General features: G+C 37.1%; 1 pseudogene; it reads right to left on the reverse strand.

The window, feature by feature from the left end:
* Nucleotides 1-9,170: 9,170 nt before the first annotated feature.
* Nucleotides 9,171-24,800, reverse strand: LOC107152209 (annotated as a pseudogene).
* Between the last annotated feature and the right edge of the window lie 379 nt (nt 24,801-25,179).

Below are 25,179 nucleotides of genomic sequence, written 5' to 3' on the forward strand. Positions count from 1 at the left end.
AGTTTCAATTTTATTTTCAGGACAATAATATACCAAAGAAAAAGTTTCAGCAAAAAATTGACTAAGAAATTTAAATAGCATGTAGTCCACTGAGTGGAGATCATATTGTAGTATGGCAAAAATGAGGGCAGAAATATATTGCAGCACTTTAGGTACAGAATAACACTTATATCATGGCAGCAGAGATAAATAAAATTACAGAGATTTGGAATACAATTTGGAAGAAAACCCAGCAAGACCTAAAAGTAGCTAATGATAAGACAAAGGAAGTATATTTCTTCACTGGTTTTTAAAAAATTAGATACCAGATCAGATAGAAAGTATTCTGCATGGAGATTTGGTTTTGCCCTATTTTCTCAAAATTTAGATAGATATTCAAGATGAATTACTCTACATGGAGCTGTCTGTCATCCTCTCATGTGAGGAGGGGTAGAGTCTAAAGATCAGTAGCACATGCTGGGCACATATAAACACACACCCCAAACATATGCAATTATACATTTTAACATAGATTCAATTCATGCAGTAATATGGCCCCTTAGATTATAAGCACGGATACCTTAAGCTACATACCATGTGAAGGTTCTTCAGTTTCTCTCTAGAAGACATAGAATACAGTGAAAACAGGTGAGGGACTCTAAGGGGCTCAGAGATCCACCCTAATAGGCATAAGAGCTATCAGTTCAAAACAAAAAAGACAGGTATATGGCTATATATTTTTTCACAGCATCTGAACAATGGTCTGAGTTAATTTTGAAAACCATACAGAAGTCCTAGGAGACAACCTCCACTTCATCTCCAAATTAGGAACAAACAGGATATAATTGCTTCATTTCCTTTCTCCCTTTGGGGATAGAATTACTTGTTGAATCAGGAATAAAAGAATTCACCCTTGGAGGAGTAATGATAATAAACAGAGGTTGCAATTAGGAACTTGGTGGTTCACAAAGGTTACTGCCTTACCAGTTCACCTTTAGAAAAGTTCATTCTGAGTTTGGAATAATGGGGTTAAGCTTGTTAACCAATATCTCATTTCTCAATCCCATTATTTCAAAAACACCAGAAACACTCTAATATCTTTACTCTATGACCAAAGAGTGAGATAAACTATATTTCATCATCACCATCAGTCCTAGAGAAGAGAACATAATTTCTATAAATCTGCCTCTTGCCCAAAGCTGTGGAGTCGACATTCTATCAGTGTAGGATTCACACAATACCATAAAATAACCATTTAAAAATGCGTGCCTTCCACTAAACCATTACAAAATTTATCCCATATATTTCCAACTCAATTTCCCCAATGCCTGGTAGAAAATTAATATCATGTGCTCATTATTCAAGGTCAAGATGTGTGACTATTTATTGTGATTGTTTTTTTTAAATGTTATAAACCAAACTTGCTTTCTTAAAAATAAGTATTTTAATGGCTGTGTAATACTCACAGACAGAAATGAGTATGCCTGAAGTGCAAAAATGGATGAATTATCACAAAAACATACCTACATACTATCAGCTGTTGTTATGGTCTGGATATGAGCTGTTCCCCAAAAGAACTGATTAGAATATGAGAGCTATTGTCAAATCAGTGGATTAATCCATTTGATAAATTAATAATTTGAATGGATTAATGAGTGGTAAATCTAGGCAGCTAAGGTGTGGCTGGACTTCCTCTATCTCCCCCTCTCCCTCTCTGCTTCCTAGATGCCGTGAACTGGGCACTCTTCCTCCAGTGTGCCCTTCTGCCATGTGTTCTGCCTTACCTCCAGCCAAGAGCTATGGAGTTGGCCACCACGGACTGAATCTCTGAAACCACAAGCCTATGTATCTAGTATTGCATTTGTTTAAAAGGCCGTCTTTTCTCCAGTGTATGTTTTTGGCACCATTTTGAAAGATCACATTTCTATATCCATGTGAATTTCTTTGTGTCTTCTATTCTTTTCCATTGATCTTCATGTCTGTTTTGATACCAATATCATGCCTAATTTTTTATTATATCTGTGTAGTATAATTGTGATGCCTCCAGCTTTGCTCTTGTTTCTCAGTATTTCTTTGGCTTTTCTGGGTATTTTAACCTTCAAAATGAATTTTAGGACAATTTTTTTCCAGTTCTGTGAAGCATCTCATTGGTATCTTGATGGGGATATTGTGAATGAAATGTCTCTCCTGATTTTTCTTTCAGTAATTTCGTTATGGACATCTAATATAGCTACTGATTTTTATAATCCTACAATCTTCTTGAATGTGTTTATCAGGTCTAAAAGTTTGGTTGGGTTTTTTTCTAAATCTTTAGAAGATATATAAAAATTCATGTTGTCTGCAAACAGGAATAATTTGATCTCCTCTGATTTTGGTAGCCTCTATTTCTTTTTCTTGCCTAAAAGCTCTAAGATCCCCAATATTATATTTAATAGTAATGAAAGTGGACAGCTTTGTCTTCCTCCTGATCTTAGAGAAAAAGCATTTCCCCATTCTCACTTATTAAGGCTGCGTTTGTCATACCGTACCCCTGTTGTGCTGATGTACATTTCTTCTATATCTAATTTTTTTAGTTTTTATCATGAAGGGATGCTAGTTTTATTGAATGATTTTTCTGTATCTATTGACATGAACATATGGTTTTTAATCCTCACTCTGTAGATGTGTTGTATTATTTTTACAAATTGTGAATGTTAATCCATTAAAAAAAATCATCCATGGATTCCTGATACAAGTTGCACTTGATCATGATGGTGTTTGTTTCTTTGGAGGTGCTGGAGACTCACCCCACAGACTCATGTGTGATAAACACGTGCTCCACCACTGAACTATGTCCACAGTCCTTTGTGTGAGACTTTCTGTGTATTTTATTTGATCTGCTAGCACTTTTTGAGAAATTTTGCAGTTATGTACAACCTATTGTTCATATAGATATTGGTTTGTGTTTTCATTTTTTTGTTTTGCCATTTGCTGATTTTGGTGCCAGGCTGATACTGGAAGGAGTTTGGAAGGATTCCCTACCATTCAATTCATTGGAGGATTTGAGAAACTGTTGTTAGTTCTTCTTTGAATTTTTTAAATTATTATTATTAGTTGTTCAAAACATTACAAAGCTCTTGACATATCCTATTTCATATATTTGATTCAAGTGGGTTATGAAAGGTTGGTAAAATTCATCAGCGAAGCCATCTCATCCAGGGCTTTTCTTTGTTAAGACATTTTAAGTTAATGATTCAACTTTATTACTTATTCTCGATCTGTTAATTTTTATACACTTACAGTTTATTTGGGTAGGTTATAAATATCCATAAATTGGTCTATTTCTTCTAGGTTTTCCACTGTGCTCACTACAATTATTTTCAGTAGTCACTAGTGATCCTTTGGGTTTCTGTGGTATCAGTTGTACTGTGTCCTTGTTCATCTCTGATTTTATTTATTTGGGTTATTTTTTCTATTTGTCCTGCTTAGTCTTGTCAATGTTCTGTCAATTTTGTTAAATTCCTCAGAAACAAAATTTCTGATTTTGTTGGCCTTTTGTATTTTGGGTCTCTGTGTTGTTTATTACATCTCTGATCTTTGTAACTCCCTTTCTTCTAATTTGGGGTTTGGTTGTTCTTGCTCCTCTAGTTTCTTGAATTTCATTACTAGGTTATTTATTTGAAATTTTTCTATTTTTATTTAAGCACTTATTGATAATAATCTTTCCACTTTTGCTACATCTCACAGATGTTGATGGGTCCAGTTTTCATTTTCATATGACAATACATTTTTTCACTTCTCTTGATTTCTTCATGACAATCTCTTGGTCATTCAAAAGACTGATGTATAATTTCCAGGTCTTTGTATCATTCCCAAAGTTCCTCTTGTTCCTGATTTCTAGCTTTATTCCACTATGCTCAAGGAAGATACGTGCTACTCTTTTTTGCTTTCTTTCTCTTATGTTTTAGTTATTTATTAATTTATTTTTACTTCTTAAGACTTGTTTGGGATACTAAAATACAGTCTTTTCAGAGAATATTCCACTGGTTTGAAGACAAATGTGCACTCCGCCACTGGTGGATGAAGTGTTATGCAAATAGCTGTTAGGTTCATTTTCCCAATAGTGTAATTCTTCTTATTTCAGATTAATTCTCAGTCCAGCCTGGTGTAGGTAAGGTTTTCCCTTTTCTACAATATTATATCATTATTCAATTTATGTCATAATTTCTTTTGCAAACACATTCCATAGAAGCTTATTATTTGTGATTTCCTAATAATTTTTATTGAGATGTTGTAATTTACACTTATGTAAAACATGAATTTTAAATGTCCACCTCTTATGATTTTTTCATGGTACACTCTACTGGAATGATCACTTGGGTCAAGAGATAGACAACTTCCATCCTGACAGAAGCTCTCCTCTTCCCCTCACGGTATGAAAATCCCAGAGTAAATGGTCTTCGGATCTCAACCAGCCCTGAGTTTTCTGCATGCTTTTTAAGTTCATTTTAATTACAATCATGCAGTATATAATCTTTTAGATATAATGGTTTTCACTTAGAATGATAAATCAATCTATGTCATTGTACGTATCAAGAGTTCAATCCGACCTGGCACAGTCTCACACCTGCAATCCCAGCCACTTGAGAAGATGAGGCAGGAGGATGGCAAATTCAAAATCAGCCTTAGCAATTTAGCAACACCCCAGCGACTTAGTGAGACCCTGTCTCAAAATAAAAAGTGCTGGAGATGTGGCTCTGAGATTAAGCACCCATGAATTCAATTCCCAGGAGGAGGAGGAGAAGGAGGAGGAGGAGAAAAAGAGTTCACTCTCATTATTTGATATTATTCCATGATTATAGAGACAAAAATCTGATTAGCATTCCCAAGCTTACAGTTAAAACAATGTTGCTATGTCTATATTTTTGTCTATGAGTAATGAAGTTTCTAATTAATAATGTTGTATGTTACACATTTAAAATATTTCTATAAAAAAAGAGCAGATGGGACTATGGTGTGGTAGCAAACAAGCTGAACTGTCAGTTAATTAGACTATTAAGGGGTTTTTATTGCATATGTGTATTTATCACATATAATCATACATATTTATGCAGTTATATTTATCCATAACCAGTGCTTTTAAAAACATTCTCAGATAGGAAATTCATCAAGCACAAACACTTAGTTTTCATGGTTTGTATACTCAGAAATAGACATGCTGAAACATAAGGTATACATTATTCAACACTAATTGTCATCCCACATATTAAAACTTTTCATAAAATGTAGTTTCAGCAAATAGAATAATAATGCATATCAAAAACAGAATTATGAATAAACCAGTTAAAAAAAATAAGTATGGCATATGAGTCATATAGATGTATACCCACATGTAAAGCAGTTTATACATCTAGAAAAATATAATGTTATAGTTGGTATTGCAGAGAAGTGGAGAAAGATGCATTATTAAAAATTAAATTGAAATACTTTATTATTAAAAGGAGAAAATATTTAAATGAATTTCTACCTCATACTACATTAAAAATTAACAACTCCACATAAAACCACAATGAGAGTTTTATCTCACTCTAGTCAGAATGGCAAGTATCAAGAATATAAGTAACAATAAATGTTGGTAAATCTAGATTCAACCAGATGAATGAGAAGTTATATTCCATTTATGTATGATTAGTCAAAATGCATTTTACCATCATGTATAACTAATTATAACAAACAAACAAAAAATAAATATTGGCAAGGATGTAGGTAAAAGCATACACTCACATATTGTTGGTGGAACTGCAAATTGGTGCAACTACTCTGGAAAACAGTATGAAGATTCCTCAAAAACTTGTAATGCAACCACCATTTTACCCAGAAATCCCACTCAAAGGAGTTAAAATCAGCATACTACAGTGATGCAGTCACATCAATGTTTATAGCAGCACAATTCACAATAGCTAAGCTATGGAACCAAACTAAGTGCCCTTACAACCAAACAGATGAATGGATAAAGAAACTGTGGTGTATATTCACAAGGGAATATTACTCAGGCATAAAAAAGAATGACTTTATAACTTTTGCCAGTACGTGGATGGATCTGGAGACTATCATGCTAAGTGAAGTAAGCCAGTACCAAGAAATCAAAGCCTGAATGTTCTCTCTGATATGTGGATGCTTACACACAGCAAGGTGGGGTGGAATAGAAGTTCAGCGGATTATACAAAGGGGAATAAATGGAAGGGAGGGAGATAGGAATAGGAAAGACAATGGAATGAATCTAACATAACTTTCCTACACACATATATGAATACACCACAGTGAATCTCAATATTATGTATATCCACAAAACTAAAATCCTATTTTAAATAAAATATAATCCATGTTTGTATAAATATGTCAAAATAGACTCTACTGTCACATATAACTAAAAATAACAGGTAAAAATTTTTAAAAACCTATGGTATAATATCATTATGTACACAGGGCAAGGGAATACTTTATTTTTCAAAATTTAGATATATTTTGTTAAAACATAGTGTAAAGCATAAGATTCACTAGTGAATTCTAGAAGAAAATTCTGTTAGGGAGGGGGCGTTTTCACATGCTGTAATAACTGGGTCTTGTTGATTATTATCACATCAGGTACCATCGGGTGTTCTCCTGTTGTGACTCCTGATGACACCTATCTTGGATTCCAAACACAGTATTAATTAGGTCAGGTGGGTGTGTTACACTCACAGGATTCAAACCCAGTGCCTCACGCCTTCTAGGCAAGTGCTTTACCAATAAGCTAAAACCCCAGCCCTGCATTTTCTAGGATATTAGAAATTATTTGAAATCATATGCTTTATGTTTCTTTTCAGAATGGCTTCTCAGTACAACTATTTTGTAGAAGAGTTTAGCAGTGATCATTGCCCTAAAATCCAGTAATTCTTCAGTGTGTACAATTTACAGAATCACTTTGATACACACACTGGATGCACACATAAGAATGTATGTAATAGCATTTTTCAAAATAGCAAATGTTGTAAATGAAAAAAAATCATTAAAACAGTACAGGTGACCTAATTAGACTAAGTTACACTCCATGCATGTAGAATATGTCAAAATACAAGCTGCTGTCATATACCTAAAAAGAACAAATGTAAAAAATAAAGCAGTATAGAGTGGAATATGAAAACATATAGATGAATTTCACACGGACAATAGAAAACAGCATAGGCAAAATGTCAGAGAATAAATATAGTCAATTTAATTTTATATGCAGTTCTAAATCAGGCAAAATTTATGGATCACTGAAGAAGTATTAAAACCCTAGAGAAACCCAAGCATATATTGAAAAGAGTGAAGATACTGGCTACCCTCAAGAAGAAAGGAAATATCGTTGATGAAGGACTACTGAAGGAGCTTCAACAGTATTTAGTTTTTGTTTAAACCTACAACTTTTTAAGTGACTATTTCTATAAATTATTTATAATGTTATCATGTCACATATCAAGACCCATGCACATATATATGTAAAATATATTATGTATTCATTTATATATTTAAACTGAATATTTTCATCTGTTATCTCAATGTTTTATAACTATTAAAGTAAAATTTCCAGTAAAATAAAAACTCAAGTTAAAAATATCCAAGTGTCTTATGTCTCAGGATTTGATTCACACATTTAGTATGAATACAATTCATCTAAATATAGGTAGCTTAATAACCCATGGATAGTTACCAAATGTCCCTGAAATATGAATTCTCTCCTTTATATCAAATACTAGAGTTAAAGGAATATGGAAACATCTCTCACAGTTACCAACTTACAGCAATGAAGCTAAGTACATTGGCCTTTAGCAGAAGCAGTTTTTTAAGGGCTAAAGACAAAACTTAACTATTTCAGATGGAAACACAAAACACTAGATTTATGAGTTGGGCAAGAAAGTATTTTTCTTCATTTTAAAATCAAATATGATTGGATTAAACTGTGCTGAATTTCTACTTGAACTCAGTTCAGGTGGCCTGACTTCTTGATACCGTGCTTAGCCATTCTCTCCAACCCATCCCAAAGAGGTTGAACACCCTTAATGGAAAAGACTAATTTCCCATAATGATAGCATCTCCTGGAAGGCCTTGTAATAATCTCTACTCTCAACGCTTGCCTTACCCCCATGTGACCTTGATAGAACCTAGACAGAGGGATGACCAAGTTCACCACTGTTCACCACTTGGGTCTTGTACCCATTTGATCTGGACCATTGTGCTGACCTTTTACAGAAAACTGTCTCATTTCAATCTGTAACAAGGGCCACACTCTTTGAGAAAAAAAAAATATCATGGGCCTAGATATAGTCACACTAATAACAAAATTAAAAATAATTGGGGCAATGGTTAAGGAAATACAAGCAGTTGGGGAGAACAGAAGAAAGGAGAAATGAGGAAGGTTTGGTCAATAGCTACTTCATTGATACATAGGAAGAATAATCTGGGCTGTTGGATTGCACAGGTTGACTAGAGTTAATGATAATATTGTATATACTTCAAGAAAGCTAGAATATAGACTTTTAAATGTTTGACCACAGAGAATATAAAAAGTGTTCAAGGAAAGAAATGTGCTTACCATCATTTGAATAATACACAATGTACACATGTATCAAAGCACCTATGGCATACCATGAATACATACCAAAATTTTATGTGTAAATTAAAAAAGTGAATAAGAAATTATAAACAAAGATTTAACTACATTTCTCATTAAACTTACTAGCAAAAGTAAATTCCAAATGTAACACAAAATTAGACACAAAAATGAGACCATGAACCTACCAGAAAATATATTTATCATAAGAAAGGAAAAGGAAAAGCTTTGCTACAAAAGTCTATCAAAGCCTATAAACTGTCAAAAGGGAGAACAGAGATAAAAGCTGTGACCACATAAAAATTTTAAATGTTCCTAGAGAAAGAATACATTATGAACTGGAAAAAAATTAGAGAAAAGTAATTGTGCATGTATGTTTGCAAAAAAATCTTTCCCAAGATTTTGAAGATCTACAGACAATTAAAACAAGACAAAAACTACATCCAAAATGAAACATGGTGGAATAAAAACTGCCACATCAAGATTTATAAAGAAACAGCAATTCCGAGTGGAAAGAATGTATGTGAGGAATTTGGATTTGAAACATGTCATATTTAGTTAATAAGAAAGATAATTTCCATCATGCTGCAAATGGTCCTCTCCTGAGGATGTTCCTCAGAGCTCCTTTAATATCTCGATTCCTCAGACTGTAGATGAAGGGATTCAGCATGGGGGTGACCAGAGTGTACAACACAGACACAATGACAACCTTGTCATTAGTGCTATTGGATGAGGGGACAAAGTAAAGTCCAATAATGGCTCCGTAGTACAGAGAAACCACAGAGAGGTGGGAGCCACATGTGGACTAGGCTTTGCAGATGCCCTTGATGGAGGGTCTTCTCAGGATGGTGGCCCCAATGCGGCCATAAGAGATCAAAATGCATATAAATGGCAGAGTAATGACCACTGTTCCTAGAGTGAGGATGACCAGCTCATTGACAGTGGTGTCTGAGCTGGACAGCTTGAGTAAGGCAGAGAGGTCACAGAAGAAGTGGTGGAGAGTGTTGTCTCCACAGAATGAAAGACGGGCTAGGAGGAGGGTGTGCACAAAGGCACTGGCAAAGGATAAAACCCAGGACACAATGACTAGCAGGAAAATGAGGCTGTCATTCATGATGGTGGTGTAGTGCAGGGGGTGGCAGATGGCCACATATCTGTCATAGGCCATGGAGGTCAGAAGGAAGCTATCGAGACCCCCAAATAATAAGAAAAAAAAGTCCTGGGAAATGCACCCAGCATAGGAGATGGACTGAGTCTGCGTCAGCATGTTCATGAGCATCTTTGGGGCCGAGACTGAGGAGAAAGAGATGTCAGTGAGGGCCAAGTGGCTGAGGAAGAAGTACATGGGGGTGTGCAGGCGAGAGTCCAGCCTGATGAGCAGGATGATGAGCAGGTTCCCCAGCACCGTGGTCAGTTACATGCCCAGGAACAGGGCGTAGTACATGCCTTGCTGCTCTGGCTGGATGGGGAGCCCCAGGAGGAGGAACTCGGACACGCTGCTCTGATTATCCCTCCTCATATTCTTCCTCTCTTTTGTTGGAGAAGAAGAGATGGAAATGGGAAAGAATGAGAAGTGATTTTGACTATTACAAAATTAAAGCAGAGTTTTCAACTACTTAGTATGTGTGTTTTAATTGTATATGGTGAGCTTTTGCCACACTAGTAAACTAGTAATGGCTCAGAAAAAAAAGGATATTATTTGTATACCTAGAAAGCAACACAATATATTTTGAAGAAAGCATGGAGTATCTGAATATCATCAGATCATACCCACTTGAGGAGTCCATGATGGAAATGTGAGATTAGAGTTAGTTGCAAGGCTAGGTCAGTAACTAGTTAATAAAAAATTTGTAGATAAACACTAATGGTTTGTTGGCCTTTCTTAACGTTCTCCATTCCTCTTAAACACAAGTTAGCTAATGCTTTAATTCCAGGGATCCTATCAATTGAAGAGAATCCAGTGGCTGCTTTGGATCAAGATATCAGGAACTGTGGAGTTGGTGGACATATCATCTGTATCAAGTCCATGAAGGTCATCCAGGGCAAGAATCTATGCCAATAACATTAAATGTCTGTTGACTTTCCTTGTAACCAGTCCATCAGGTCTGCCTTTAAGAAAATTCTTTAGCACTCAACAATTTTGATCCAAATTCCCACTTCCCAGTCACATTTGTTCCCTGAGCTCAAAGCAGATCATTGCTATTTAAGTACTCAGAAAATATTTAACTTTTACAGTCACATCTAGGATCTCTCAATGAAGAAGTTCTTTTTAAGTGTCTGTCTAGAATAATAAAATAAAACCTCTTCCTTTATTTCATTCCTAACTTCTTGTATCAAAGATTCTTAATTTTACTTTTCTTGTCATAACTTTAACATTTCTTCTACTTTGCTAAGCATTCATTTCTCTTTCTCCTTCAAGTCAGTTTGTTTTACACCTTCCATTGGAACAATCATAACATGATAGGAAAAGACAGCAGGATGTGCTATTGAAATTAGAATCTGTATCATATAAAGACTCACTCACTCTGAGCATCTTTTGTCTTTGAGAGCTAGAGAGATGTTTCAAGATTGGACTCATCACCCATTTGGGTTAAGTAAAGTTTGCATTAATGTACCAATTCTCTCAACTTGATTGAAACTCTATAAAGTTTTTACATTTTTCAGCAAAGTAAGTTAAAATTTTTGTTGATATGCTATTGTTACCTGAGATTAATAATACATTGAGTTATGTGACTGATTAACAGGTTAGTAACTATTAAGTTTATCACAATGAAAAATCACCATTAGCTGTCGGTTTGGCATGTAGGTTGTTCCTTATATTTTTGCTATTTCTAACAATACTGATATGAATTACATTGTTCATATGAGATTTTGACAATTAGCCTATATATCCATAGGATAATTTCCTAGAAATAAAAGTGGAGGAAATGTAGAGTCATGACATTGAAAGACATTGAATTACAAGAGGCCAAGCAGATGAGGAAGTTGATTCCTATGTGTTCTTTAAAAGGAGTTCTTAATAGAAGAAAAGTCACATGACAGACATAAAAATAGGCATTTCCAATTATGTATTTGTAAATGACAGGGCTAGAGCCGTTGATGAACCAAAAAAGGATTGTGGTCAAGATTATGGTCATCCTGAAAAAGTTATGGCGTGAGGAACTATTCAGAATCAGTTATAAGGACTTTTCTGCTAAAATAGATTGTTTCAATTCTATTCTCAGAGAAATAGCTCACTTAAACTCAGATTGAAGAAAAGCAAATAAAAATTTTAAGTAGTCGTCTGTCTGCTGGTTAGAGATCAGATTACAACATGGCCACAGAGTCAGCAGGAATCTGAATAGGAGGTTATGGTAGCAGTTTAGATACAAAATAAAACCTGGATTGTGGCAGAGGATATGAGTAAAATTACAGGGATTTGGTATAAAATTTCAAGGAACTTCCCAAAAGACCTAGTGGGGTTGAAGGTACACCAAAGGAGAAATGTTTTTATAAATATACTCTCAAAAATGAAATATAAGATCATTTAGAGATTCACTGTTCTACATGGAAACTTGATTCTGCCTTATCTTCTCAAAATTTGGATAGACACTTAGTTGAAGGTAAATTACTCCACAAGGAGGTATGTGAGGAGTGGTGGAGTCTAGGAACCAGCTGCACTCCATGAACGTGGATGCATACACACACCTACAAACACATCCATGTCATCAAAATAGAAGAAAGGTTAGTACACTAGATGAAGAGGATTGAGGGGGAGGGAAAGGGGACAGGAAAAGGGAAGACAGTGTAATCCATCTAACTGAATTTTCGTGGGTGCATGCATGAACGTGGCACCATGGGCTCCTGCATAGGTATATCCACAGGACACCATTTCAAAAAAAAGGAAAGAGTAAAAGGATTGAACAGAGATTGGTGGAGTGGAAGGAGAGGAGCAGGGAGTCAGGGAGAGTTCCGGGGATTGAATTGGAGTGGGTTGAGTTCCATAACTTAGTGACAATGTCAGAGTATATTCTGGGGTTATATACAACTAAAAAGAAAAAAAAAAAGAAACAGAGGTCAAATAAGTTCTCTAGCCATTAACATAACCAAACTTTTCTCATAAAGACTATAGGCCCTGAGTGCTTTATGACAAACACACACACACACACATCATACCACTGACTGCCAATTCTACCCCTACTCTGACTGGTCATTAGATCATGAGCACAGTTACCTTCAGGTACTAGCTATGGGAACATTCTTCCATTTCCCTTTAAAAGACATGAAATGCAGTGAAGTAAGTAGAGTCTCCAAAGGGCTCAAAGTTCCATAGCAATGGTCAGAAGAGTCATCCCTTCAGAGTGAAACAACATAGATATATAGATAAACACTTGTTCACAATTAGTGTAATAATTTTACAAACCATGGAAAGATCCTAGAGGCAATCCCTCCATCCCTAGCTCCAAATTAGAGACATTTCCTTTGCTTCCCTTGGGAGAAGAACTCCCTATTAAAGTTGGCCTAAGAGAATTCACCCTCTTCCCTTAAAAACAATGACAATAACCACAGAGCAGCTGTTAGGAACCCGATGAATCAAAAAGCCTTCTCAGTTTGCTTTGGGGTAAATGTGAATCAGAGGTCATCAAAAAACAGGGTGGAGGTTGAGTGTGATAATCCAAGTGTGTTGGTTCTGAATCCCATGTTATTTTAAAACTATCACCTAAATTCTCTGATGAAAAGAGGGGAAAATATAGTCACCACTAGATCTGGGAAATGGAATACAGTTTCTACAAATCTCTCCTGTCAAAAAGCTATAGTGTCAGTATTCCATTACAAGATTCTCATGATACCACAAAATAACCATTCAATATCAGCTTTCCACTAAGCCCCTTACAGAATTGATTCCAAATTCATTCCATACATCAACAACTGCATTTCTTCAATGTCTGGTGAAAAATTAATATCATATGGTCATTATTCAAGGTGGGAAGATATGTGAGTTTTATAAATATTATGGTTTTATAAATTTTATAAATATTATATGGTTCTGCTTACAGTATATCAAATCTCTAATTGAAACTGGCATTTGAGTGAAGGATTCCCATAAGATATTTAGACCTCAGGAATGGCTTCTCAAGCCTTTAGATCATTCCCACCCACATCCCGCATGGGTGGTGGAAACGCAGTTCCTCTGCGAGGAGTAGGCTGGCGGAGAAATAAAGCTAAGAAAAAAGAAGGTGAGGAAAAGACCACAGGACACACACGGATGTAATTTTGGAAAGTGGGGGTGGATGTCCCTACCACTTTAGGGGTCAAGCTTCCCCACTGGAAAAAAGAGGGAGTGAGAGGCCACGTTTGCTTTATTACATATGGGGAAACTTGAAACAAAGGTTGTCCATAGAATGTTCTTCACCAAATAAGACAGGAGGTGGGCTGTCCAACCCAACTCCTGAGCTACAGGAGAGCAAACTTCCTAGCTGAGCAAAGACAGAGATCATGGCCATTGTGCAGCTGCAATGCAAGTCGAAAATCTTCTTGGCTCAAGTCCAGTACAGATGCTAAAGTAGCTCCATCTGGCTCCATGGTGACAAAGATCCAACCAACCTACCTGTTTTCCTAGAAGCAAAGGATTGACAACATTTCCTTCTCAAACCAAAGACATCATTGCACCTCCCTCTTTCCTTACATGTGTAAGGGTAAAAAGTAAATCTATGACTGCTATATTTCTTATTTGATTAACAGTATAGAAAAAAGGATCTCATTGTATTAACAAATATCATTACTACTTTCTCAGGTACTAGATATCATTTTCTGGAAGAACTTCATCTGTATCCTCTTCTACATCAAGCTTCTCTCATTCTTCTGAATCCTGAAAATTTTTTATTACATAGTACCCCACAATCATGTGGGTTTCATCTAAGGAATGCAAGGTTGGTTCATATGTAAATCACCAAATGTAATTCATCACCAAATGTAATTCATCTTTAATTCACATAAATAGAATTAAAGATGGACAAGAATCATATGATCATCAAGAAATGTGCAATTAATTAATAATCCTCTATGTAATACATTTGCCAAAAACAAGTCACAACATAAAATAGAATTTGTCATCATAATTAGTGATATGATATTTTAATGGAGGTGAAATTTAACCTCTAACATATTCAAGATCTTTGGATAGCCTGAGAATCTGGACAAGAATCATATGATTGTCTTAATAAATGTAGAAAAAGGCTTTGATAAAAACCAGCATCCATTCATGTTAAAAATGCTAGAGAAACTAACAATAGAAGGAACTGACATCAACATTATAAAGGCTATATTTAACAACTTCAAAGCCAACATCATACTGAATGGAGAAAACAAAATGAAAGCATCTCTTCTAAAGTAAGGAACAAGACTTTCATTTCTTGACAATATTCATTGAGGTATAACATACTTTTTAACACATAAATTTTAACTTTCCAATTCTTTTTTTTTTAAGAGAGAGAGAGAGAAAGAGAGAGAGAGAGAGAATTTTTTAATATTTATTTTTATTTTTTGGCAGTCACAACATATCTATTTGTATGTGGTGCTGAGGATCGAATCCAGCGCCGCGCCTATGCCAGGTGAGCGCGCTACTGCTTGAGCCACATCCCCAGCCCCATTTAATTTTCCAATTCTTAACTTTTTTCATTTGTATACTTGTGATGATTAATCTGGATTGTCAACTTGATTGAAGATGCCTAGTATTATGGTTTCAATATGAAGCATGCCCCAAAGTTCACGTATGAGACAATGCAAAAATGTTCAGAGGTGAAATAATTAGGTCATGGGAAGCGTAACCTAATCAAAGGCTTACTCCACCAATATGGATTAACTGGGTGGTAACTGTAGGTAAGTAGGGTGTGGCTGAAGAAGGTGGGTCACTGGAGACAAACCTTTGGGGATATACCAAAGTAATATATAATTTTGTGTTCTAAGCTGTTCCTGCCTTGATGATCTGCCTCACCTCGGGCCCAGATCAATGGAGTCTCCATTAACTGAGACTTCTGAAACTATGAGCCCTAAATAAACTTTTCCTCCTCTAAAATCGTTTTTTTTTTAAAGAGAGAGAGAGAGAGAGAGAATTTTTTAATATTTATTTTTTAGTTTTCAGCGGACACAACATCTTTGTTTGTATGTGGTGCTGAGGATCGAACCCGGGCCGCACGCATGCCAGGCGAGCGCGCTACCGCTTGAGCCACATCCCTAGCCCTCTAAAATTGTTTTTGTCAGATCTTTTGATCACTGTGGTAAAAAAAAAAAAAAAAAATGAGTAAAACACCCAGAAATAAGACTTCTGGGAGTGTCTATGAAGGTGTTTCTAGAGATGATTGGCATGTAGAACAGCAACTGAGGAGGGACCTTCCCTGAACATGGGTGGCATTGTCCAATAGGCTTGGGGCCCAGATGGAACAAAAAGTGGAGGAAGGAGGAAGCTGAGGTGTATGCAAGCTTGATTCTTCTTGAGTGGGTGCTTTGATTGCTGCTGTCAGCATCACCTGACATCATGATCTGGCTCCTTCACTCTTCAGACACGGGCCCTGAGCAGCAATTCTCTAGGGAGTTCCCAGGCTTTCAGTCTCAAACTGGGGCTTCAACATTAGTTCCTCAAGGCTCCAGCTACTTGAACTAAGCAACTACTGGTTCCTCCAGTTCTGCAGCATGCAAACGGCCATTGTGGCATTATCTGGATTTTTGATAATACAGATCATTCTAATACATCCCCTTTCATAACCATAGTATACATATCCTATTGGTTCTTTCGCCTAGGAAGAACCTGACTGATATATTACACTAATGAAATGATCACTCAGGACAAGTTTAGATAATTTCCAACATCACAGAAAGCTTTCTTTTTCTCACAGTCTGTGCCTTCCCAAGGGTAAATGGTCTCCTAATTTCTATCATCACTGATTAACTTTGCACATTTTTCAACTTCATCTAATAGAATCATTCATTTGTTAATCTGTATACATAATGGTTTTCACTCAACGTTGTGAAAGTAAGTCTATATTTTAAATATCAGAGATTCATTTTTTTTCTGTGTTATTCTATATTATTCCACAGAAGGAACGTACGATAATCCATTATCCTTCCCCAGTTGATACATAGTTAGATTGTTTCTAAAACTAGAAACAAAACTAGGTTTTGTTTATCAAAAATAAAGTTAGGCTGGGTATGGTGATGCACACTTATCATCTCAGCAATTTAGAGGTTAATAGAAAGATTGTTGCAATTTCGAGGCCAACATCAGTAACTTAAGTGAGACCCTGCTCAAAATAAAGATAAAATAAAATAAAAAGGGATGGGCAAGTAATTCAGTTGTAAAGTGCCCCTAGGCTAAATCTCTAGTATCAAAAAATAATAAATTTGGGAGGATGACCGAATAGAGGTACCCAACCCGTACCTGCTCTTCCACAAATAAGAGCCAAAGCAATAAATATACAGCTGCTTATTGAGGTACATCGTCTTGCTAGAATACCCACAATCAACTGGAAAAAAGTGGAAACCTTGAAAATCCAGATACTTATGACAGCAGCATTGTAAGGAAAATTAAAAAAAAAATACTTTTAGTAGCTTAAAAAAAAAAACCTGGGGTACCCAGAAAACTACCAGGGTGCTATAGCCAGGAACCATCTCAGAAAGAAACTTACTGTCTAAATTTGGACTGCTCCAGTGGTCAGAAACTCCTGCATGTTCCCATTTCTGAGACCCCACAGATATCCACTGCCCTGGCTCACTGGGTAGCTATGAGATGAAGAAAATTTAACTCTGTAGGGTAATGATGACACAAACCCACTGAGAGTACTGCATTCTAGAGAGCAGTTGTTGGGTCACAGGTTTGGACAGAGGGTGAAACCCATAAGAACCAGAGGATCAGGAGCCTACCCTCTGAGACGAGGAGCATAGTCCATGACATGGGATTTCATGTGGGTGCCAGCATTGAAGGCAATGGCACACATAGTTCTCGACACCCTGCTCTCAGGAATTCACACGGTACCACTGACAAGGCAGAGAAAGAACTGTGTGGTTTCACTGATCTCCAGTCCCCAGGGGCCTCCTGGGTCAGTCTTGAGCACATCCCACCTGTGGCTGTCAACCTGTCAACAGGGCTCTGAGCTAAAAAGGTCTAGAGAGAAACTGCCCGGTACTAATGTGTTCTTTTCTTCCCTGCTCCCGCAGCTACCTCAGCTGGGAGGAATTCTGCCTGGCTACAGTCACGATCTGTCTCTGCTTGATCCCTGTCAGGCATGACCACTGAAATAATCAAGAATAAAAGCCCCAACCATGTCCCACTAGAAAGCAACCACAACAGAAAATTTAGATTTGGGAAAATACACGGATTCTGAATAAACAGTGGGTCACTGAGGAAGTCAGATGAAAATTTAAAATTCCTAAGCAAATGAAAATGGAAACAGAATATACCAAAACATGTAAGACACAAGCAAAGCAGTACTAAGAAAAAAGTTTAAAGCAATGAGTGCCTACATCAAGAAAAAAGAAGGATTTTGAATAAGTGATACAATGATGTATCTCAGGAAACTTAGAAAAAGAAATCAAATCCAGAATTATTGATAGGAAATAAATAATAAAGATCAGAGCAAAATATATATATATATATATATATATACAATGGGTCAATGAAACAAAGACTTGGGTCTTTGAAAAGATAAAATTGCAAAACTTGCTAGGTTCTGTGAACACACCTGTAATCCCAGTGCTCAGGAGGCTGAGACAGGAGAATCGCAAGTTCAAAGCCTGCCTTAGCAACTTAGCAAGGCCCTTCACAACTTAGCGAGATCCTGTTTCAAAATAAAAAATTAAAAGGGCTAAGTATTTGGCTCAGTGGTTAAGCATCCTTGGGTTCAATCCCTGTACAAAAAAAAAAATTGACAAACCTTAACTAGACCCACAAAAAAAGTGAAAGAAGACCCAAATAAACAAAAATAGAGGTGAAAAAGGAGACATTGAAACTAATAACAAAGAAACTCAAAGGATGATTAGGGATTTTTGAAAACGTATGCTAAAAAACAAAAATTGACAGATTTCTGGATATATGTGACCTACCAAAATTGAATCAAGAGGATATAACAACCTAAATAGATCAATAATACTTAATGAGATCAAATCAATAAGTTTAAATTTTTCTTTGGTACATCACAATTATACATAATAGTGGGATTTATTTTGCCATATTTGCACATGCACATTACACAATTTGATCAATCTCATTTCCCAGTACTTTCCAAAGTGAAAATCCAAGGACAAAAATCTTCACTGCAGAATTTTACCAAACTTTTGAAGAACTAATACCAGTGTTTCTCAAAACAGTCCATAGAATTAAAAGTTTATACTGAGGCAAGCATTACTCTGTTACCAAATCCTGAAAAAAGGTACAACAAAATTAAAAAAAAAAAAACTATAAGTGAATATACCTGATGAACATATATGCAAAAACCCTCAACAAATTACAAGGAGACTGAATATTGTTATGTTCACATCAAAAATATCATACAACATGATCAAACTGGTTTTATTGCAGGACTGAAGGATGGTTCAACAAACACAAAACAAAAACAGTAACACATAAATAGAAAGAAAGACAAAAATCATATGATCATCTCAACAGATGCAGAGTAACCATGTGATAAAATTCAAGACCAATTCATGATGAGACCTTGTTATGACGGGTATAGAAGGATCATATCTCAACATAATAAAGCCTACCTATGACACAGCTTAGCTAGCAACATAGTGAATGAAGAAATGCTGAAAACATTTCCTCTAAGATCAGGAACAGGATGAAAGTGACCACACTCACTTTTTTGCCACACTCACTACTAACTGTCAAAGCAATTAGGAAAGAGAAATAACTAAAAGGCATGTAAATTCTATTTTAAGATGATGTGATTCTATATATAGAAAGTCCGAAGACTCTTCCAAAAGACTATTAAAACTGATACATTCAGTAAAGTAGCAGGATAAAAAATTAACATATGAAAATCACCAGCTATTCTATGTACCAATAATAGATGAACTGATAAAAATATTACGAAAGTGATCCCATTCACAATAGTCACAAAACAATACTATAAAACGCCAAGGAATAAACTTAACTAAGGAAGCAAAAGAGCGCCACGATGATGATTTCAAAACACTGAAGAAAGAAAGTTAAGAAGACACTAAAAGGTAGAAAGATCTCCCATGTTTATGGATAGGAAGAGTGGATACAGTGTCCATACTTTACGCAGCAATCTAAAGATTCAGTGCAGTCTCCAGCAAAATACCACTGGCATTCCTCACAGAATAGAAAAAAGAATCCTAAAACTTACGTGGAAGTACAAAAGAGCCTGAATAGCCCAAGCATCCTTAAGGGAAAAAGCAAAAACAAAAAAACAAATCTGGGCTGGGAGAGAACATGGCGGCGGGAAGGCAGTGAGCAGCCCCGTGCCCTGCTGCCACCCGCCGACCGACCTCACCTAGTGGGAATCCTCCATCTCCGAGAGTGTTAGAGGACCCCTGTCCAGCTGCTCTCGGCAGAAATCACCAGCGCTGTGGAGCAGGGTTCTGGGCCTCAGCATTCCAGTAGGACGCCCGCCGTTGGAGCAGGCCCCAAAGCCCGAAGTTCCAGTCCACGAGCGCCTCAGCGGAATCACCTATCAACACATCTGCAGGTCGCCAAGACTTCGCCCCGCTCCCACGCAGGTCACTCAGCGGCTACCTACCCACAGCACAACGCCATCGCTCCCCCCACCTCACCAGACACCTGGCGCTGAAAGCAGACCTCCGCCATCTTGGCTCAACATTCTGGCCACATTAGGTGGGGTCAGTTCCCAGATCCCACCTCCAGCGGCCAGGTAGCCGCAGCGGTAACCCAACACAGGTGTGCAGTGCGACCAAGGAGCTGGCTACAGGAGCCCCGGGGTGAGAGTTTCCTCAGTTGGGAACTGCTGGGGGAGAGGGAGACACCAGGAAGTGGGAAACCTCCAGGCAAGACAGGAGATAGTACTGGGCGCTCCAGCCATATGGGCGGTCCCAAAAAGAGACCCGTGAGGTGCAGTCTCCCTGCAGGGACTGGCAGGTGCCACTCCCCACTCCCCACATTCAGGCACCCTGCACCAGGACCAGTCTTCCCACCCTGATTACCTCTGCCATCCTGAGGACAGAGACACCAGCTTACAACAGACGACCCCAACTATTGGATGAGAAGAGAAGCAGGAAAGATGCGGATCTCTAAAGCTAGCTACAACCCTGGCTTCTTCCTTCAAGTTTCTTGTTTGTTGGTTGGTTTGTTGGTTTGTTGATTTTCTCTTCTACCCTTCCATCCTCCGGCCCTCACACCCCCAACATATGTGAAACCGGGAACTTTGCATGAAATAGGACTTTGAGGACTGAGTCATCTGAATAATATAATATAGAGGTGTTATAATGCCCTTTTATTTCTTTTCCTTTTTCTTCTGTCATTTTTCTTCCCCCCTCCAAATTTTACTGTTTAAACATCTGTATTTTTCTAAATACACATGTGTGTTTGTTTTATGTCCTCTACTGTCATCCCACGTACTTGCCTACCCTAAATTACTTCCTGTCTATTCTCTTGCTACTAACCCTCTTCACTAGATTTCTCCTTCACACTTCCTAAGATATATTAACTCTATACCCTCACATCCTACCTCCTCAGCATATCATCCTATGCCCCACCCCCCAGTTCATTGTCCACCACCAGAAACTGTAAACCTTTTTACAAAACTACTGATTATATTTTAGATAATAATTGAATTCAACATTTCTGTACATTGAGACTAAACTGTAAACATCTTAATACCAACAAATTGTTCATAGGTTATATATTATTGGTATTGGGATCTGTTAACATTGCCTTTCCCCACAAAGGAGAGGTCTTGGAACCCTACAAGAGCACTATGAACCTATAAGGTAAAAACAATAACAATCCAGACCCACAGAGCTGGAAAGGAAGACACTCGAGCAACATGAAAAGACAAGGGAAGGAAATGCTCCCAACAAATAAAGACACCACATCATTAGAATCATTGGCAGCCACAGCAGAAGAAATGACAAGGAGTTCAGAATGTACATGGTTAAAATGTTCTGTGAACTCAAGGAAGATATAAGAGAGCAATTATAGGCAATGAAAGATCACTTCGACAAGGAGCTACATAAACAAATACAGAAAGCAAAAGATCACCTCAACAGGGAAATAGAGGTGCTCCTTGAAATGAAAGAAATAATAAACTAAGTAAAAAGCTCAAACGAAAGCATCACCAACAGAGTAGACCACTTGGAAGATAGGACCTCAGACAATGAAGATAAAATATATAATCTTGAAAAAAACAAATCTGAAGGCATCACAATAGCTCATTTCAAGACATACTATATAGAATGCAATAGTAACGTAAACCAATGTAGTATTGGCATAAAAACAGACACATACACCAATGAAACAGAACTCAGATATAAACCAATGTGCCTACAGTCAACTGAGTTTCAACAAAGGTGCCAAAACATAGCATTGGAGAAAAGAGAGCCTTTGCAATAAGAAGGGCTAGGAAACCTGGATACACATGTGAACACACTCACATATACAGGGGTAAGACAACATCGTACATGTACACATTTACTTAAACTATGTACCATATACATTATTTTGTTTACATATAATTTCCTAGTAACATGGGTTAAAAATTGCTTATGTTTGAAAAACATTCAAGTGACTTATAGGTTTCAGGATTTGACCTTGCACACACACAGTAGTTTAAATTCCACTCCCACTAAATATTTGTTAGCATAGCAGCACTTGGCTAGTGACAACATCCCTCTTAAATTTGAATTTCCTCCTTCATTTAAACATTAGAATTAGGGAAATAATAAATCAAAAAGCATCTATCACCATAATCAATTTATAGAAAGAAGTTGATCTCCTTTACCTTGAGCAGAGACAGTTTCTCAAGAACTAATGACAAAACCTTACCGTTTCATATGGAAACATAGGATACTACATTTATGTACTTGGCCAGGGAGGTATCTTTTTACATTTTGAAGTAAAATATAGTCGGATTAAACTGAGATGAAGACCTGCTTGAGCTCATTTCAGGTTTCCTAGAGTTCCTGCATCCTGCCTAGCCATTCTCTAGTCCACAACCAGAGAGACTAAACCATAAGAATGGACACAAATCGCATCACCACCAGGTGGACCTTTAAAAACCTCTGATTGCTCTATGGTATATCCAGTTCACCTTCAATGAATCTGGACAGCTCCAATCAAGTTTTTGTTCATTGCTGGGGACATGGGTCTATTCCGTCCAGATCATTGATTGCCCTGGCCTTTTATAGGAAGCCGACTCATTTCAATTTGTGTCCAGGCCCTCTCAGTTAGAAACAAAAAGTTGTATGGCTAGTTATCGTCATCTAGCACAACGAAACCCAGAATAAGACAATGAATAAGATAGTAGAAACCACTTGGGAGAATAAGGCAGGTAGGGGTGAAAATGTTGGTTGATGGGTGACAAGTTATAGTTATATAGAAGAAATAAATTCTTGAGCTTTATTTCACAACAGAGTAACTACAGATTACTAAATGTAACTACAGGTTATAAAATGACATATATTTCCAAAAAACTAGAAGAAACTATTTAGAACAATTGGACAGAAAGGAGGCATGTGTACTTGAAGAAATTTATATACTTTATTTCAACATTATGCACTTCTACACATAAAAGGAAATGTCACATGGTGTCCACACATACGTATATATGTAACATTTTATGTTTGCCCTAAAAATAAATATAAATAAATAAAAATGAATAAAAAAAGTAAAACCAGGTTTCTAACTAAGGTTACTCAGAAAAATAAATTTGACATTTATTACACAATTACAAAAATAAAATCATGAACCCACCAAAAGATATATTTTTGTTATCTTGAGAAAGTAAAAAAAATTGCTTTGAATATCTATGGCTACAGACTATCCAATTTTTTAAAAATGATGGATGCATAAAAATTTAAATGTCTATAGGAAAAGGGTATTACAAGAAAAGGAAAAATGTGCAAGTTGTTTGTTGTAAACTTTCCGAGGATTTTCATGATCAATAAGACAATTAAACAGGGAGAGAAACTGTATCCAAGATGAAATAAATGCTGAAAAGAGAGAGTGCCACATCAAGACTCACAAACAGCAATTCAGAGAGAAAAGAAAGCATGCATGGTATTGAAGTCTCATGTCCTATTAATAAAAAAAAGACAATTCCCACTATGCTGAAAATGGTCCTCTTCTGAGGATGTTTCTCAGAGCTCCTTTCATATCCCGATTCCTCAGACTGTAGATGAAGGGATTCAACATGGGTATGACCAGAGTGTACAATACAGACACAATGACATCTTTGTCTTTAGTGCTATTGGATGAAGGGAAAAGGTAGAGTCCAATAATTGCTCCATAGTACAGAGAAACCACAGAGAGGTGGGAGCCACACGTGGACAAGGCTTTGCAGATGCCCTTAATGGAGGGTCTTCTCAGGATGGTGGCCCCAATGTGTCCATAAGAGACCAGAATGCAGATAAATGGCACAGCAATAACCAATGATCCTACAGAGAGGATAACCAGCTGGTTGATGGTGGTGTCTGAGCTGGACAGCTTCACTAAGGCAGAAAGGTCACAGAAGAAGTGGTGGAGAGTGCTGTCTTTAAGGAAAGAAAGACGGGCTAGAAGTAGAGTTTGCAAAAGAGCATTGGCAAAGGATAAGACCCAAGACACAATTACTAACAGAAAGCAGAGGTTCTGACTCATGATTCTGGGATAATGCAATGGGTGACAGATGGCCACATACCTGTCATAGGCCATTGAGGTCAGAAGGAAGTTGTCAAGATCTGCAAACAAAACAAAACAAAATTCCTGGGAAATGCACCCAGCATAGGAGATGAATTGAGTCTGCATCAGCATGTTCATGAGCATCTTTGGAGCCGTGACTGAGGAGAAAGAGATGTCAGTGAGGGCCAAGTGGCTGAGGAAGAAGTACATGGGGGTGTGCAGGCGAGAGTCCAGCCTGATGAGCAGGATGATGAGCAGGTTCCCCAGCACCGTGGTCAGGTACATGCCCAGGAACAGGGCGTAGTACATGCCTTGCTGCTCTGGCTGGATGGGGAGCCCCAGGAGGAGGAACTCGGACACACTGCTCTGATTATCCCTCCTCATGCTCTTCTTGTTACCTTTTTCTGGAGACAAAAAAGACATGGAAATGTGAAACAATGAGAAGCCATTGGGAATACTACACAACAAAATCATGACTTTGAATTAGTCAGTAAGTGCATTTTAACCTGAATCTCTCAGGCTTTTTGCCACACTGATGGGCTAGTGAGGGTCAGGAAAAAGGATGATATTTGTCCACCTATAAAACAACTGAACATTTTTTGGAAAAACCATGAGACATCTGAATGGTTATCAGATCCCACCAGGTTCAAGCTTAAGAAGTCCAGGAGCTCATGATGAAAATTTGAAAACTATGTACAAGACCATGTTTGTAACAAGCTAATAGAAAATAAATGATCTCTATGGCTTGTTGGCCTTTCTTAGC

The sequence above is a fragment of the Marmota marmota genome, unplaced genomic scaffold (assembly GCF_001458135.2).
Source record: "Marmota marmota marmota unplaced genomic scaffold, marMar, whole genome shotgun sequence".
Taxonomy (NCBI): domain Eukaryota; kingdom Metazoa; phylum Chordata; class Mammalia; order Rodentia; family Sciuridae; genus Marmota; species Marmota marmota.